This window comes from Triticum aestivum, chromosome 7B (genome assembly GCF_018294505.1).
Source record: "Triticum aestivum cultivar Chinese Spring chromosome 7B, IWGSC CS RefSeq v2.1, whole genome shotgun sequence".
In the NCBI taxonomy this organism is placed as follows: domain Eukaryota; kingdom Viridiplantae; phylum Streptophyta; class Magnoliopsida; order Poales; family Poaceae; genus Triticum; species Triticum aestivum.
This window is the reverse complement of record NC_057813.1, coordinates 643,622,582-643,628,912: the sequence shown is the minus strand read 5'-3', so window position 1 is coordinate 643,628,912 and position 6,331 is coordinate 643,622,582.

Genomic DNA, 6,331 nt, shown 5'->3' with positions numbered 1-6,331 from the left:
TACGTATTTTGTATGTTTAATTAGTTTAGATTATTATTGTTTTAGTTATCAAAAAAAATTATATGGAAATTAGTGTTTAATTAGTGTTTAATTAGTATGGAAATTTTTTTTGTTTAATTAGTATATAATTTAGATTATTATTATTAGTATATAATTAGTGTTTAATTAGTATGGAAATTTTTTATATAATGTTGTTTTTCAGTTTTTTAATGGATGTATAGAAGTTGTGTTTTCTGTTTTTAGTGTTAGATGCTTAATTAGTATGAAATAGTATATATATTTTTGAAATAGTAGAAATGTTAGAAATTTTAGTTATCAAAATCCAATAATTAAAAAAATATTACTTTTTGCGGGCATATAGCTAGTATTTGTTCTCGACGATGCCCGGCCCGCATCCTCGCCGTCGACCCGTCCGCGACGACGTCCAGCCGACCCATGTCCGGGACTGGGCTCCGCCGGGCTGGCACTGGGAGTGCTGCCTGGAGGGGCGCGCCGCTTGATGAGGAACCCGACCCCGGGTCCCGTCGTCGACCCTGATCTCGTTTGGTGGCGTTCGCGTGGGCCAGTTTCGGTGCGGAGGGACCCGGCCCCGCTGGAGGTGGTACGTCGCCGTGTCAGGGAGGAGGACGAGCACGTCCATCGCTACATGGTTGCGTTAGAGGGCGGCAGGTTCTCCAATACCTGGCAGTATCTTCGGGGATCTCACTTCAGCTATGATCCTGTGAGGGTTCCTTCTCTTTGGGTGTCCACCGCCCGCGCCGCAGGAACCGCGAGTGTCCTAGATTCTTCTATAGTATTCGATCTTTAATTAGCTAGCCAGTGATGTACTATTCAATATTATATATTATTCGAGACGACATATTCGAGATTATATCTATTATTCTAGACGAAGTATTCGAGATTATATCTATTATTCGAGACGATGTAATTTGAATACTAAATTGTTTTATATTTCTTTTGAATTAGTTAAATAAAAGCTATGGCAGACAATACCGACAGAGAGGGAGAACAGACCATGTTCGATATGATACGCGGGCCAGATGATGATCAGAATGAAGAAGATTATGACGGCTCCGAATTTCTAAACAACACCGAAGAGGGTGATATGATATTCGATCGCGACGACCGAATTGATGAAGTCATGAACTACGATTATGACGATGACGAAGAACATGTTGATCCTGAAACAACAAAGACCGGCGAGGTATATATATTTATATATATATGCAGGTATCTGGTGATCATCACATGTTTTAAATGACTTGAAGATATATTAACGAATCGATCTTTGTTCTTTCAGCCATCCGGATCGAGCAAATCTTCAGGCAAAAGGACGAAACGAGGCCCGAACACAAAGTTGAAGGAGGGCGTAAAGTACAATATCGAGGCAGTCAGACCTAATGGCGAACCATTAGCGCCTTAGAAGATTGCGGACAAGTTCGTTCGTCAGTGCGGAGTTCTTGTGAAGGACCAACTCCCGATCTCCCTTCAAGAATGGAGAGAGCCAGCAAAAGACAAAAGACAAAAAGGCAAAGAGGACGCTGCTCCACGTCCAGATGTTACTTTTGTCGACAAGAATCAAAAAGATCTGCTTTGGGATACTCTCATGGAACATTTCACCCTACCAGATCATTTCACAGAAGCAGATGTGCAGAAAGTCAAGGACGCTGCTCTTAGGAAGATGGCGGTTGCATTCAAGAACCACAAGAATCGTGAATGGGACAAGTACATCAAGGGAGGAAGGAAGACTCCAGTATTCGAGGGAACACTAGAGAACCAACGTGCTCATTGGGACAATTTCGTGAAATTCAAGGATTCGGAATTAGCTAAGGAACGGTCGAGAATAAACAAGAAGAATGCCGAAAAAAAGGATAAGTTCCATAAGCTGGGGCCAGGTGGCTATGCGGTGGCAATGCCTAAGTAGGATAAGTCTGAGAAAGAGATGGAGGATGCAGGTGCCACTCCGGTTACTAAGAGCTGGCCCCCCAGGGTCAGGACTTGGTTCTATGCGCATGGGGGGGAGTTGGACCCGAAGACAGGCAATGTTTCGACGAGGGCAAGTCTGAAGGGAGTCGACGATGCGATACTTGTTGCAATAGAAGAGGCACGATCGGGGGTGTATTCTGAACTGTTTCAGTTATACAATCAAGACGCACTCGATAAATCTATCGTCAGTTGCTATTGTCTGTAAGTGATTTCTTTCTGTAATTTAAGTCTCAAGCTAGCTGTAGTGATCCTTTTGATCAATCATTACCTGTAATTATCCTCACTATATTCTTTTCTGTGGTATTATATGCAGGATGAAGATGTATAAAATGAGAAAAGGTGGACGCTTTGGCATTGGGTTCATTGACCCAAACACCGTTAATGAATACACATGGAAAATAGATCCACGTCATCAAAAGGCCGTAGAGGACAGCATGCTAGAGTTCTTGAAGCGCCTCAAATGCAATGAAGATATACTACTTCCTTACAACTTCCAGTGAGTCACACTGTCTTGTACTACAAATTCTCTGTTTTTGCCTACTAGCTAGCTACATGTTTTTGCTTACATATGCCCGCTTAATTAAGACATGCAAACGTGTGTGCATGCAGATTTCACTGGGTCTTGTGTATCATTAAAGTTGACGTCGGAACAGTTGAAATACTGGACTCACTACTCAAAGAAAAAACTGACTATAACATCTTGTTTGGGATAGTCAACAGGTAATTTCAATCATTATTAACTATATATCTCGGCCTATTTAGTTCGTCATTTCATGATATGAACTATTTAATAACCCCTTTACTCATTTTCTTTGTCGGCGGGCAGGGCTTGGGCAAGGTTCATCAGCGTCACGGAAGGCGAATGGAAAGAAAAGCTTAAATGGGGAAGACCCAAGGTAAGTAATTAAGTAGTACTAGCTAGCTAGCTAGCTGCCATCTCTTTAATTATCATGCTTGATTAATTATTATCTGATCAAATTCCATTCTCGTAAAGGCCCTGAAGCAGGCGCAGGGGACTGATCTGTGTGCATTCTGCATTTGCGAGAACATTCGCATGATGACGTCCGAAAGGAGCAGATCTCAAAGACAGGGATGGGTACGCTTGTCAAAACACTATTCACAATTTTTACACCATTATCGATATCTAGTCACACAACTAATACACATGCATATTGATCTCCTTGTTAACAGTTCAGAGAGGTGCGGTCGAAGCTCCTAGAAACGGAGCGCGTAGAAGCACTTCAAGAGGAAATAGCGGGATTTTTGCTCGACCAGGTCATAAATCCGAAGGGAGAATACTATTACCCGCTACCGCTCCCATGAAAACCACTTCCAATTGTCATCATGCTCCGAAGGCACCAATTAGGCTAATGCCACTGGCTCCGAAGGCAACATGCATATGTAGGAGAAATTGTATATAGCTATACATGTGTGTATGTGTGAATTAATTAATATGATGGTTTTGTGAGACATTGATGATATATATATGCATGATTGGTTCTACTAGAAATTATATATATATATATATATATATATATATATATATATATGCATAACATGTACAATGTGTAGTATCGTAAAATACCAGCAAACGAAAAAGAATTAAAATGGAAACACAAAATTAAATGAAAAAGAAATCATAAAACTAAAAACCCCCCAAACCTTATAGTACCGGTTGGTCTTACCAACCGGTACTAAAGGGCTCCAGGCCCCTGGAGCTGGCTCGTGCCACGTGGTTTCCCTTTAGCACCGGTTTGTGCTGAACCGGTACTAAAGGGGGGGGGCCTTTAGTGCCCACACTTTAGTGCCGGTTATGGAACCAGCACTAAAGGACCTTACGAACCGGTGCTATTGCCCGGTTCTGCACTAGTGTGGCACCAACCGGGACCAAAAGTCCATGTTTTTTTTACAAAAGTGGCTGCTTTAGGGGTTTTGGGGGTTATTTTTAGGTTGTTATTAGCTAGCTAATAGAGAGAAGTGTCCTCTCTTATATCTTCGTCCTTGGTTTATCAACGCTGCTGCTATGTTCATTTCACCCGCTGATATAACATGCTCATGCATGCTCGCATCATACATCATCATATATAATAACAAGTCCTACTAATCATGCATCATCATACAACTTCTACTCATTATTAATAATAAGTCATACGATCATCATCCTCATAGTCATCAAACCCAACCCTACGTAATTGTTCTTAGCACATGATCATCAGTATCAGGTAGGACCTAAACACCCTTAAGGTAAAATAGCATAAAATAATATAGACCCTGACTCTCCATTATGAAGAATGGCGATCATCCTGTCTCCAATTCTTGCCCTTCGCTGCTTTTTGCTTCCAAGAAGCTCCTTAGTCCATACATTTTTTCCATTCTTTGATTGTTATGTCTCCACTTCTTTTAGAGACCCGGTATGGACAGTTGAGATTCATAGGACGACCTGGTTGTATGTTCAAAACATGAAGGCTACCATGCGTATACATCAGATGAGGCACACAATTATTCGGGATTATCTGTTGAAAAACATAGTAATAACTTCGTAGTTAGCAATGATGTACTAGTTTTATAAGTGCGCAAAAAGATGCACGGATGTTGTAATAGTAAAAAATAATCTTACCAGGGTATCTCCATGGTAGTTACCGTAGTTCAACACGTGCACTAGTGGCACATATTGACCATAATGTTGAGGAGTTTGATTGTAGATATTGTAATTCTCAAGATCAGTACAAAATGCGACCAGATGATTTTTCTCCTGATAAGTTAATTCGGAGCCTTCGGCGTAGTAGGTTCTGTCTACCATCTTCCGTACATTCTTTGAAGAATGAAAATAAGCTGTCAATGGAGATAAGTTGTCAACTATTTTGAAATAAACAATATAAATTACTTAATAACTATGTTAAGCTCACATTGGGGAAGAATTGGAGGTGTATCCACAAGGACCCAAATCGAAGGTCTCTCTTGCTCGATTTTAGGATCACCAAGATCCATGGTGACAAGCATACCCTCATCAAGACCATACATCTTGCAAAGTGCTTCCCTATTTTTGCAACCAAAATGGGTTACACTCTGAGCATTGTACAGCTTTACTTGAAAATCCACACCATGATGGGTACTTAGGATAATTTTTTTGGTTTCGAAACTTTCATGGTCTTCAAAACCCATCCTCTCCAAGACATAGCGTCTTGCAAAGCATGGGATAAGCTAGTCGAATTGGAAAAGATGAAAAATATTGTCATAATTAAAATAGTTGAAGTCATGATTAATTACAAAAAAAACTATTGTCGTCGGCTGCGTACCGTATGAACATCGAAGGTCTCCTCGAGCTTAATGCTGAAGCGACGATCTTCATCCAGCTCAATGAACCTGTCACAGATACCTCGGTCGTCGTGGCACCAGTCGCACTCCCCCGGGCGGTTTTCGTCATCCGAGTACGACATTTTCGGCCTATGTTCATAATTCAAATATTAAACTAGATTATTAATCACCGATTGACTATCGGTGATGTACGTAGCTCCTCCTTTCATTCTCGAGTGCATTATTACACCAAATTGTTTAGCACACGGGAACGAAGGAGAACTTATCCAATATGAGCATTCAATAAGCAAAACCAAATCATAAAATAAGCAAAACCAAATCGACGCGGGCGGTGGACACCCAAAGATAAGGAACCATCACAGGATCATAGCTCCAGTGAGATCCCTGAAGACCCTGTCAGGTATTGTCGAACCTGCCCTCCAATGCAACCATGTAGTGATGGACGTGCTTGTCCTCCTCTAACACGATGACGTACCACCTCCGCGGTGTCCGGAAGCCTCGGCACCGTCATTGGCCCACGCGACCGCCACCAAACAAGGATCGGGTCAACAACGGGCTGCCTCCTCACCAACCTACGTCCCCCGGAAGGTAGCACCTCCCAATACCAGCCCGACGGAACCCAGTCCCGAACATGGCCCTGATCAAGCAAGCCTCCACCGCCGAGTCGACGACGATGAGGATGCGGGATAGGCATCGCCGACGTTGATGCGGGAACTACTTCTATATATAGTTAAATAAAGTAGTTTTATTAATTAAATCAACTATCTAGTTCAACTACTAATTAAGCACTTACTATAGATAAATAAAGTACTACTTACTAAAAACAAACTACTTCTATATATAGTGAAATAAATTAGTTTATTAAATCAACTAGCTAGTTCAACTATATATATATGAAGCACTTACTATAAATAAAATAAAATAGTACTTACTAAAAATATGAACTACATACTAATTACACAATCTAAATTACACAATATAAACTACATATCTAAATTACACCACATCTAATCTAACAAAAAGATCTACA